The sequence below is a fragment of the Sceloporus undulatus genome, chromosome 6, assembly GCF_019175285.1.
Source record: "Sceloporus undulatus isolate JIND9_A2432 ecotype Alabama chromosome 6, SceUnd_v1.1, whole genome shotgun sequence".
Lineage (NCBI taxonomy): Eukaryota > Metazoa > Chordata > Lepidosauria > Squamata > Phrynosomatidae > Sceloporus > Sceloporus undulatus.
Window position 1 is genome coordinate 108,235,147 of NC_056527.1, and position 12,076 is coordinate 108,247,222.

Sequence of the window (12,076 nt, forward strand, 5' to 3'; positions counted from 1 at the left end):
TATCCTGATAGGGGACTACCTGAGAACTCCATGCATGCCTCCTTCAGTTCCTTGCTAGGCAAAGGCAAGCAGTAAATGTACTAAATGAAGAAACCCAATTTTTTCTGAAGATAGCCAGGCCATATCCAATCTTGCCAGTGACAATAAGGGACAGATCTGTAGTCTGCAATACAGCCTTGGACTGCAAGAGAGTGGGGTTGGCATGCTGGCTTCCATGCATACCAATGCAAGCAAAGTTTGGAAATATATACTTTTGGAGACTGAAACCCCATGATTCCTTACCTGGCATAATTACTAACCATGCTGGCAATGGGATTCTGGGGACAGATGTCCACAGAAGATAAACTTTCCAAACTCTGTTTGCAAAAAGTGCATCAACATAGGTACTGACTACATATCCGCTAGGGAGGTTTCACCACGCAAGTGAGGAATCAATGCCTTACAGCAGGAATAAGTCCAGGGAAACTTCCTCTTCTCTAGTCTCATCTGATTACTAAATATACTTCAGAAAGATGTGCATTGTTCATTTTGCTTCTAACAAAACCCAGAGCAAAAATGGCACAAGTTCCTTGGGAGTAGAAGGAATGCAAATTTAGAGTTATCAAGAAGATGTATCTGGGGAAGTAGCTTTGAGTCTACAGAAGCTCATGCTACCAACTTCTATCTTTCAGTTAGTCTTAAAGGTGCTGCAAGATCCATTTGCATACAAGAAGATGGCCTATTGTTGTTATGTGCTTTCAAGACATTTTCAATTTATGGAAACCCTAAGGCAGTGGTTCTCAACCTTCCTAATGCCGTGACCCTTTAATACAGTTCCTCATGTTGGGGTGACCCCCAACCATAAAATTATTTTTGTCTCAGTTCCTAAGACCATCAGGAATATGTGTTTTCCAATGGTCTTAGGCAACCTCTGTGAAAGGGTCATTCGACACCCCCCCAAGAGGTCATGACCCACAGGCTGAGAACCGCTGCCCTAAATCAACCCTATCACAGGGTTTTCTTTGCAAGATTTGTTCTGCGCTTGCCTTCCACTGAAGTTAGGAGAAGGTGACTTGGCCAAGGTCACCCAATGGGCTTCCGTTATAGTCCAACACCCAAACCACTATACAATGCTGTTTTCCAGATGGTTTACCACACTTTTAACTGGACTGCAATACCTCAATAGGCGTAGATGGGAAACATCCCAAGGAAAAACAGGCTTCATTCACAATCCAGGCAGAATCTTTGCAGTCTGTGTTATCTCACACTGACCCTATTGAAAGAGTCCACAAACAACTGGGTTGCCTGTGTGGGCTGACAAAATGATATGTCTGGTCAAGTGAAACTACTCATGAAACCAGAGCCATCTGGGCATCTCTCCATTACCAGAGTCCTTTATCTCTGAGAAAGGATTAGAAGCTTCAGGCTGATTCAAAAGATCATCAGAAAAGTGAGATCCAGTGCATTTTCCAATGGTACCAATCTGCAAATAAACTTCATTTGCTGAAACACTTAGGGACACTCCTCTTCACCCTCTAGGATGGGCAACTTTCATTATATAGACCCCCCTCCTCCATCCAGGCCAGTGAACAAAAAACAAGGAAATCAAGAGTGTGCAGGCAGGTTGTGTCAGCAAGAGGAAATCCTTGCATTGTTCACTTGCTTCCCAGGGAACAATCCAAAGCAAAAAGGCAAAGCACAAAGCCAACCCTGGCAGTGGGAACACTGGCAGGAAGGTATCTGGACAGACCCTTGCTCCATGAATTGACACATTACTACACTGAGGTATGCAGAACTAAAGACATTTTAGACCAGTGGTTCCCAACCTTGCTAATGCCGCAACCCCTTAATACAGTTCCTTATGTTGTGGTGACCCCCAACCATGAAATTATTTTCGTTGCTACTTCATAACTGTAATTAAATAGGTGTTTTCCAATGGTCTTAGGCGATCCCCATGAAAGGGTCCTTCGACCCCCAAAGGGGTCCCAACCCACAGGTTGGGAACCACTGTTTTAGACTGTAGAGCACAGGCAGACTGCAGCTCCCAGTATTCATTAGCACCAGGCTGGCTAAGGCTTATAAGAGCTGCAACAACATCTGGCAGGCCACATTTTGCCCACTTCTGCTCTGGAGGCGAGGAGAAAGGTATAGATACTAATTCCACAGAGGAGCATCAGCCTTGAATCCCAGTTCTGGGATAGGAGAAGCTGGATATACACTGAATGAATAAAAAAATACAGTCAGACCTCCATATTCATGGATATTTTATCCATGGATTCAATCATCCACAGCTTGAAAACATTAAAAAATACATATAAATTTCAAAAAGCAAACCTTGATTTTGCTATTTTATATAAGGAACAGCATTCTACTATGCCACTATATTTAATGGAACTTGAGCATCCACCAACTTTGGTAACCATTGGGGGGGGGGGAGAGGAGGGAAGTCCTGGAACCAAATCCCAACAGATACCAAGGACCCAATGTAATACTTACAGAGAAAAACTGCCACCTTGCAGCATAAGATGCACTACTGCAAAAACCAGCACCAAACTGGATCACAGAAATGGTATTTAGAGTTCTCAATTGAGACAAAGGAATTCCAGGTTCAAGGCCCTGCTTATCCATGAAATCACTGGGTGACCTAGGCAGAGTTATGGTACTCCTTTTCACCACAATCTGTCTCACAGGGTTGCTGTGAAGATAAAGGAGGGAAGATTATGTATGACTCCTTGGTTGAAAGGTGAGATATAAAAACAGGACATTATTTAGTGCATTTATTTATTGGTTTCTTTTATTGTTTATGGTGCTGATATAAAAATGCTTCAGGAGTCATACAACTAACCAATACAGAAATAGTTCTAATGAAAAAAAAATTTTTTTTAAACAAATCATGATTTTACCCAAAATGAATTGGCTAGTTGTTTCTGCTGCCTGGGAAACAACAGGGCTGGATGATATTTGACCCAACATTTGTGGATTAAAAATAACCACAAAAGAGGGACAGTTTATGACTGTGGCTCCTAACTTTTTTTAAAATCCACATCAACCTGCAAGCATCTGCTGAACCATTAGGCATCTGCTATGCGCAGAGATAAATGTACTGCTATGGCAAGTGTTTGTGGTGGTTAAATTAATACACAAATCGATTCAACAGCACAGTAATGTTTTAAAATATATATAGAATTTAAAAATATGCTAAAGGAGCAATAAATTTTCTCACGATGTTTAGTTTTTCCTTCTCTTACTTATGGAGGGTAATTAATGGGAATACTTTGGATGCGGCTGGAATCTTCCCCTCAGAAATAAGGCAGCTGACAAACAACTGCATCCTGGTTTTTCTACAAGAGGGATGGAGAATGTGTGACCCTCCAGGTGTTGTTGGCTTGCAATGCCCATCCATTCAGTCAGCATAGCCAATAGGAGGAATGATACGAATCTGTAGGCTATCAACATCTGGAAGGTCACTCATTCTCCACTCCTCCTTCATAGGATATGCTTTCATTTGCTTGGTTGATCTCTCTATAGTGAGCTTGCCTTGGATGGCTCAAGTAGGGCCCTTTGTCCACTTCAGCATTTTGCATGTAGAATTCTTCAAACAGAATGATGGGGATTCTTCCCAGGTGTGTGGGCTATTGGAAAACTGGACCTTTGACCTTCAAGGGCTTTCCAGCCTCATTAAAGTAGAGAAATGCAGACTAATCCTTAACAGCATAGGTGGTGAGGGGGGGGGGGGAAGCATCAGGTTTCTGTCATGCTTTTCTGTTGAGCTGGTGACACCTGCATTGAAACAATGTCATGGGAACAAAACAGTGCCAAAACTGGAGCAGACAAGGGAAAGTAAAAATCGTCACTGGTCTGAAATCAAGAGTTCAGTATTGGAAGTCACAATTGTCTGAAATGATCTTAGTCTCAAAAGGTTGTCCAACATTTTTTGTGGTACTGGCCGCCAAGTGTGATTTTTTTTAAAAAACCCAAAACTGTCCTGGTAACTGCCTTTAGACAGTTCATAACGCAATGTCATAAGTGAGCAATGATGTTCCACTGCAAATAATAAACAAATATAAATCAAAAAGGCATCCTAGTTTAGGCTACTGAACTTCCACTTCCAGATATGCATCCAAGGTTCTTTCAAATCTTTCTTACCCCCCAGCGGCCCACCACTACCAATACTCAGAGATGCCCATTTGTAAGCTCTTGGGAGAAAGCTGGGCAATCACTAAAGACAAGAAGGGCTACGTTGCTCATCTGCCCTGACCTCTTGTTACTCTCTCTATATACAAACTTTTCACTGCAAAAACAAGGGCTAGAAACTCTGGTTTTCAAACCATTTTCCAATATGGACATCAGATTTATATCCTAACTTTCTTCCATAATGCAATTCAAGAGAGCACACACAGAGTCCCCAAGCAACCTCCCATCCAAGCATCAATGCTAGAGGTACTTAGCTTCTGCAAGACTGCAATCATAGGCCTTTCGACAATGGATGGGCAACATGCAGCTCTTTAAATGTTGCTAGACTGCAACTGTTATCATCCCTCTTCACTACTTGCTGGGCATTGCAGTCCAACAGCTGGGAGGCTACAAGGTGTCCACTCATGCTCTTGAAGCAATTAATTTACATGGAACAGGATACAGAGAGACGTGTCTAGTGTTTTCTGCTGTTCCTTGCTTCTCACCAACCATGAATGTATTCAGAAGTAACTTCCCAAGTGTTCAATGGGGCAAAGACCCAATGCTGAGAATGGTTAAGGCAGTGAACCTCTAGGCACGTCTATTCAGAAGCTTCATTGATTTCAACAGGGCTTACTTTCAGGTAAATGGGTGCAGAATCGCCCTGTTTCCTTTCAGAAGTTCTAGGAAGCTTTTCCTGAGAAGGGGCTTGTCTTTGTCTTTCAAGCTCTTTAGTTACACAAGATGACAGGATTTATTGAGTAACTAATGGTTAACTCAGGATCAACCCCTTGCCCTTGTAGTCCATCACAAGAGCATGACAGAAAAACACTTCAGAAATACACTGCAGTCATTTTCACAGATTTTGCTGCAACCATTAGAAAACTATTTTAAGAAAGGAGAGCTGATATCCTTCCAATTCTAACCAACGTACTTCACCAGTCAAGATAAATGTTTCATCTGGCCAGCCCTGCAAAGCAACCAGTCTTCCGCATACCCTGTCCCTGGTTCTAAGTCCATGAAGCAGTTGCAATCCTGAAATGGACAGAAGGCTGACATTCTCTAAAACCAGACCTGAAAGCAAAAGAACAAACAAAATTCTTGATGTTGCAGAAGACATTTCCATTTCCCCCCGTCTCCTCTAAAATATTGAAAGGAGAACGTATGATGTAGGATGGGAAAAAAATAAGTCCTATACACTTTTCAAGCTTCCATAAGATTTCTTCAGACATTTTAGTGGAAGCCTGAGTCACTGACTTCTCCACCTGTCAGCTCTTGTGACAACATCTATGCTGACAAAATAAAAAGAAATCATACCCAGACACCCTGGACTATTAACAATATTCAACCAGTGTTACCAGTCAGGTATACCACGCAATAGTTATAAGCAGGCTCTTGGAAGGCAAAGAATCAGCAGCTAAAAATGCAGAAATGGCATCTGTCCTGGCATAATTCCTGCCTAGACTAGGGGAAAAAAGGATGTATTTGTTTTCTTTTGAATTGGACAGTAATTGTCAGTGTAAAACACAACTTGCTACTCTTTGCTTTTCTTACATTGGAGGTTCCAGAAGAAAGCCCATCTCATGGTGACATATCTACCTGAAAAAGTTCTGAGGATTCAGTTTTGTTGTTGTTGCGTGCCTTCAAGTCGTATCTGATTCATGGTGACCCTAAGTCCTATTACAAGATTTTCTTAGCAGGTTTCTTGGGGGAGGGTGCTGCCTTCTCTGAAGGTGAGAAAGAGTGACTTGCCCAGGGTAACCCAATGGGTTTCCATCGGTGGGTGGGGATTTGAACCCTGGTCTCCAGAGTCATGGTCCATCACCCAAACCACATACTGTACTACACTGGTCACTGAAAAAAAGATGTTTGCTTGAATAGCTAAGAAAGGGAGTGTGAGAAATCCAACACAGGAAAATAGAAAAAATAATAATGAATGTCCATTCATAAGGAAGTCAAGCTTGAAAATAGCCACTTGCCTGTGGGTAAAAGAATTATATCCACCCGACTAGTAGAAAGTTTTCTTTTGGGCTGCCGATATGCCCCCCAACAACAACAACAACAACAAAAACCCTACCTAAAACAGCATATTTGGGCAGAAGGCATAGTAATATATTGGCACATTTGTAAGTAAAGGTGTACCAAACAAAATGGACTTTGACAAAAAGACGGCATCACATTACATATACAAATGCTCAGTAGCTGGACCAATACCATCTTAAAAAGAAAACCACCTGTTCCATTATATTGATGATCAAACAACTTGCAATGGTCTTTCATGTTAATAGTACAGAAAACTCTTTGTCAAAAATCAACCAGGTAGACATTGTGTCCTATCTTGTATTAGAAAACAACTAGCTAACAGAACAGAATTTGACAACAGATGCAGAAGCCCCCAAAGCAATATTGTTTGCCAGGATATTTACTTATGTTTGACACAAAAAGGACAACATTCACGATAAGATGAATATTGTGGTGTACACACCAACACTAGCTCTAGATGTTTGGATTTCTTTCCAGTATCTACCCTGAGCTGGCATGTCCCAGAATAGCATGCAATTCTGCAAAGGAAACAATGGCCCACATCATATTCCTGGACAGTCAAGTAAAAAGAAAAAGAAATCTGTGCAGATTTGAGGCCCAGAAATCTGCCTGTTTTACATCAATGACTCCTGTTCAAAGTGTAACCATTCATTTATTCATCTCCTGAAATACTACATGTACACATGCAAGAAACCTGGCCAGCTCAAAATCTACTGTTGCTTTTTTTTTTTGGGGGGGGGGGAATACTAGCATGCATAGATCTACAGATATTTGAAAATATTCCATATCTATAGAGGAGGTAACTTATCTTGTTGAAGCAGTAACTAGTCTCTCACACCCTACTGCTCACAAACCCCACCTCCTGAAGTGGTAAATAACACTAACCCTCAAATGGGAAGTTCAATATTAAACGTGAGAAAGAAGAGTCCTGAAGCACACTGTATGAACTGAACAATACATGTTGAATAGCACATTGGCCTTTTCTACCCATGAAATTCTTTGGCATACTATTTCAACATATGTATATATCTAGACAGATAGACAGAAAGGGCTTGGAACAGTCCCATTCTACCCATGGCAAACACATTGGGGAGTGGTTTTTAAAGGTACAAGACTGAACCTTATGGGATCTTCAAGATAAATCACTCATCCCTTCTTTCTCTCCGAATGGTAATGCCAAATCTCATTGTTCTGCAGGATCAACGTCATCCTCTTCCAAACCAAATACATTTTTCACCTTCTCCCATTAGAAGTGAAACAAAACTTCTGACAGCACACTACGCTAATAAAATCTAGCACCAGCCTCCAAACCAGGGTCATCTCTGTCCCCTCTTCCTGAAACATGCTTCTAATGCCAAGCCCTGTATTCACAACCTTTTTAGCCTGACAAATAATTCTGAAAAGCCCATGGTAGTCCATCATTCTAACCTGATTATTTCAGGAATATCTAAGGACACAGAAATGGGACAGCAGGATTCCTTGAAAGCAGAGCAACCTATAATAGGAGCAAGGGCCCAGAGAGGCCGAGTCTAATAAACTGGGGTGGGCGGGTAAGACTCAAGCAAGGCTGCAGCCGTACTAGAGAAATAACCGGTTTGGCACTGCTTTAACTGCCCTGGCTCAAGACTATGGCATTCTGCGAGCTGGAGTTTGTTGTTGGCCCAGAGCGGAGTACTGGGCCCCACAACAAACTCCAACTCCCAGGATGCCATAGCCTTGAGCCAGGGCAGTTAAAGCAGTGCCAAACCGGGTTATTTCTCCAGTGTGGATGCACCCCTAGATTCCTGGGTTCCAAAGGAGAAAGAGCATGGTTAAAGGTGTGTGAATGGGAAGGGGGATACCAGAGCTCTTTATCCTCAAGGAGAGGAACAAGGTACAATGCACTTGGGATGACAGAAGGGAGGACTAAGATCCATGTTTCTTCCTGCAGCAGAGTGACAGGCCCCAGATCTGGGAAAGAGAACTACTGTACCAGGTTCCTAGGGCAGAGAAGTGAGGCCTACCTTTGGGAGAGAAAATTCGTGTCAGATGCGATTTCCTCCCTAAGCTTTCAAAGGAAGAAAGAAAAAAAGCAGAAGAAACAACTACTAGTAAATGCTGGACATACATACAAGAGCGACAATTAAAGAAAGAAACCCATATACAGGAAGGAACATACGCGTTAGGATGAGAGACTGTGTATTAGCAAGTATATTGACTGTAATTGGATAATTTGGTGAATGGAATCGTAATATGCATTATTTGTGAAGAAGATAGCCAAATAAAGGGGGGGAAACCATATACACACACACACACACACACACACACACAACTGTAAGTCGATATCCTGTATAAGTCGAGTGCAGGTTTTGGGGCCAAAATTATGGCTTTTCATACAACCCATGGATAAATTGAGGGTAAAACTGAGAGGCACGTAACGAAGGATCTAAAGGACGGAGCAAGGAAAACAATGCCAAAGAATTTACAAGGTTCCAGCAGGCATCCGTTTGTGCTCACATTAAAGCCTAAATAGATGAGAGAGAGTACAGGAGGACCAGTGCTCTTGCCTTTCACCAGGGGATAGTTCCTTTTTAAATAGGCGTTAAAGAAGAACATTCCCATTGACCCGTGGATAAGGGGACTCAGGTTTATTGGGTTAATTTTTTTGATTAAAATTTCTAGACGTATACATGAGTATGTACAGTAAATACAAAGGAAGGGGGGAGCAAGGGAATGAATGTGCTTCCCAACCTAGGCGTTACGTTTCTTTTATTCTGAAGGAAAACAGGAGGGTGGCGGCGGTGGTTATAACAAATGGATTGCTGCAATACTGCCCTCCAAACACAGACCTCCTTTTGCTCATTGCCAAGGCTTCTTTCCTTCCTTGCATCCCAAAGGAAAAACACCCCTCTGTCCTCCCCTTGGAGCCTCACCTGGAAGTCTTGGCAGCTGCCTGGATCCTGTTTCCCTCCAGCTCCAGGGCATCAAGGGTGGGGAGTAGACCCCCAAGACGAAGACGACGACCACCTCCTCGTCTTCTTCCTCCTCCTCTCCAACTCTTCCAATCAAGGAAGAGGGGTTAGAGAGGGCTGTGGCTCCTTTGGATGAGGAAGGCCTGCAGGTGGGAGGCAGAGGGCATTGACGGCATTGACAGCCCCTTCAGCCTCTCTCTCTCTCTTTCGACTGGAGAAGAAAGGCTCCGCAAAAGGGAGGACGTGGAGGGGAGGGCTCTGCTAAAGGGAAAGGGGCATTGCTGCAGAATAGATATATTTGGGGAGGGGGATATGGACCTCTTGAGTCTTCTTTATTTAGGGGGTGGATGGGAACCCCAAATCTAGGGAGGGAGGAAAGATCAAATGATTGTAAAAGGGGAAGGGAGATGCTATTGGGGGAGGTATGAAAAGTGTGAGACACTGCAGTCCCCCCCCCAAATGTTAGGGGCCTACCTTCTGATATCTATACTTTAAAGGGGGTTAAACTAGGAAAAGGGAGGGAAGGGAAATCTATGGAATATCAACTGATTGTAAAAGGCTATTGGGGGGTATATGAGGAGCAAGTGAGACCCTGCAGCCCCCACCCCCAACGTTCGGGGTCTGCCTTCGGATATTTAGACTTTAAAGGGGGTTAAGGTAGGGAAGAGGGAGGGCGGGTTGGGTGGGGCTACTGGAGCGACGGGGGCTTTGTAGGGAGAGCTCTAAGGGGCAGGGGTCCTTGTGGGGAAGGGGCAGGGGTGGGTGGGTGGGGAGGGAGGGAGGGAGGAGAAAGCCACAGGGATCCTGTCAGGGCCAAGGAGGCCTAGTCCTGGGGAGGAAGGGCGCCCTCTCCCTCGCTGTGGGGCTGGGGGGCCTGGCTCTGGGAGGCCCCCCTCCCCTGGCTCGTCTCCTGGGGCTCCTCCGCCTTCCTGCCTGCCTCCCTCCTTCCCTCCCTCAACTCCAGTTGTCCCCAAATCCAAGATGGCGCCCAAGGCAGGAGCCAGACCGGAACCAAGGCAGGGAGGAGCCAAGGCGCATGCGCGGGGGGAAAGGAAGGAGGGAGCGCTCAGGGGGAAACGCGCACGCGCGGATGGTCCAGGGAGGGAGCTGGTTCTAAAGGCGCATGCGCGGGAGCCGAAGTCAACGCACAGCCGCATACGTAGAGGTGGGGGTTTGCGCATGCGCTACGCCGAGGCTGTGTTTGGGGGGGAGAGAGAGAGAGCAGGGAATAGAATGGACAGGAAGGGTGTGTGAGGGAGGGTACGAGAAGCCAAGGTTTTTCCTGAATGGAAGCTGTTTGCGCACGCGCAACAAGCAGAACTAGACAGCTGAGGGGTGCGTTGATTGGACCGTCGCAGCTCGATGGGTGGGGCTTGCTCTCCATGACAATGTGAAAAGGGTTGCGGGGGAGACTGGAAAAAAAGGGAGGCATGACAAAGGCGCGCCGGGATTGGAGGAATTGTTTTTGGAGGGCGGGCGCAAACAGGAGGCCAGCGTTCCGATAGGCCGAGTGAAGAAAAAGTGCCGTTCAATGAAAGGAGTCAGATTGCCAGATTGGGGCCCCCCTCGAACACGTTTGGATTGGGGACGCTGGGTTTAAGAGGCGGAACGTGATTGGCCGGTTTCTGTTGTTAGGGGCGGAGTTTGTAGCGCTCAGCTGTTACTGGGGCAGGATTCGCGGGGAGCGGAAGGCTGTTCTGAGGGGACAAAAAGAAAGGCGCGCGCGCGGGCGACCGTTAAACCGTCATTAAGGGGCACAGTGCGCGCGCACCCCGGAAAAGGGGCGGAGCCAAGGCCCACGTAACGGTTCAGAAGGCTATGGAACTCTGGGAGTTGGAGTTTGTTGTGACTCCTTATTTTAATGGAAAGCGGAACCCAATGCTGCACTGTCCCAATTGAGCCTCATCTTCCAGTTGAGAGGGAAAGCGCTTCCTGTCATGGGAGCTTAGGAAACAAGGCAGGAAGCATCGCGCAGAGCCCCAGGTGTTTCAGGGCCCAGGGCCCCAGGCTCATCCGCCTTACCATCCACAAGGCTATAATGAGCCAGGATTCTCAATATGGCCTTTATACCTGGCATGGTTTGGCATCTTCAGAGCCTTCTGGAGGTTCATCTGCAGGCGATGCCAGGCCTTTGTATTCGGAGGACGTCATCTTGGGCTCCATCATGGCTGGGTCTAGAAGTAAACGAAAGGCCCTTCCTCCATCCCTGGCCTCTGGGAAGAGCAGCCCTGCCTAATGTCTGGAGCCCCTTTGCCAAAAGTGGGAGAGTGACCCTTGAAATGAAGACATAAATAAGCCTGTTGTGTTGCTCTTTGCAGAGAAGTGCCACGTACTGCAGGCGTTGTGATGGTGCCAAATAAATAAAGACTGAATGGTGACAGAAAAGACAGAATAAGTTTCACATCATTAGCCATAGCCCTTGAAGTAAAGTGTGGCAAACGGCTTCAGAGACTCCCCTTGCCCCACATTTAGATGAGGCCAAGTGGGTCTCTATTGGAGGCAGAGCCTGAAAGTGTGGAAAGCCCTCCCCATGAAGACCGGCTCTGCCTCTTCCCTTTTAACCTTTAAGCTGTTGTCCAGGGGCTGGTCTTTCTCAATCTCAGCGCTCTTGTAATTTGCGTCTTCCAGATGCTGCTCTCTGCTTTTTCAGTTTGAAACTCTATGCCTTTTCATGGCTTTGATAAACATTATATTGTGTTGTCTTGTTGATGTCTTCTGCCTTTAAAATGTGGTAAAGTACAGTTGGCCCTTTTTATTCACGGATTCAAGCATCAAGTTTGAAAATGTTCAAAAAAAGTATGAATTTCAAATACCAAACCTTGATTTTCCATTTTTTATAAGGGACACCATTTTGCTATGCCATTATATTTAATGGGACTTGAGCATCCATGGATTTTGTTATCCATGGGGGACCTTGGAGCCAAACCCCA

At 45.1% G+C, this 12,076-nt stretch overlaps 1 protein-coding gene across 4 annotated transcripts in view; it reads right to left on the minus strand.

The window, feature by feature from the left end:
- Positions 1-10,155, minus strand: part of TAOK2 (TAO kinase 2) — a 36,769-nt gene extending 26,614 nt beyond the window's left edge. Inside the window, exons 1-2 of one of the 4 annotated variants that reach the window (XM_042471624.1) lie at positions 9,108-10,155; positions 2,476-2,674 (exon numbers count right to left, since the gene is read on the minus strand). The gene's annotated coding sequence lies outside the window, so the exon portion shown is untranslated. The remainder of the gene's footprint in view (positions 1-2,475; positions 2,675-9,107) is intronic. The other 3 variants (XM_042471625.1, XM_042471626.1, XM_042471623.1) reach the window with 3 other exon arrangements.
- Positions 10,156-12,076: the final 1,921 nt, after the last annotated feature.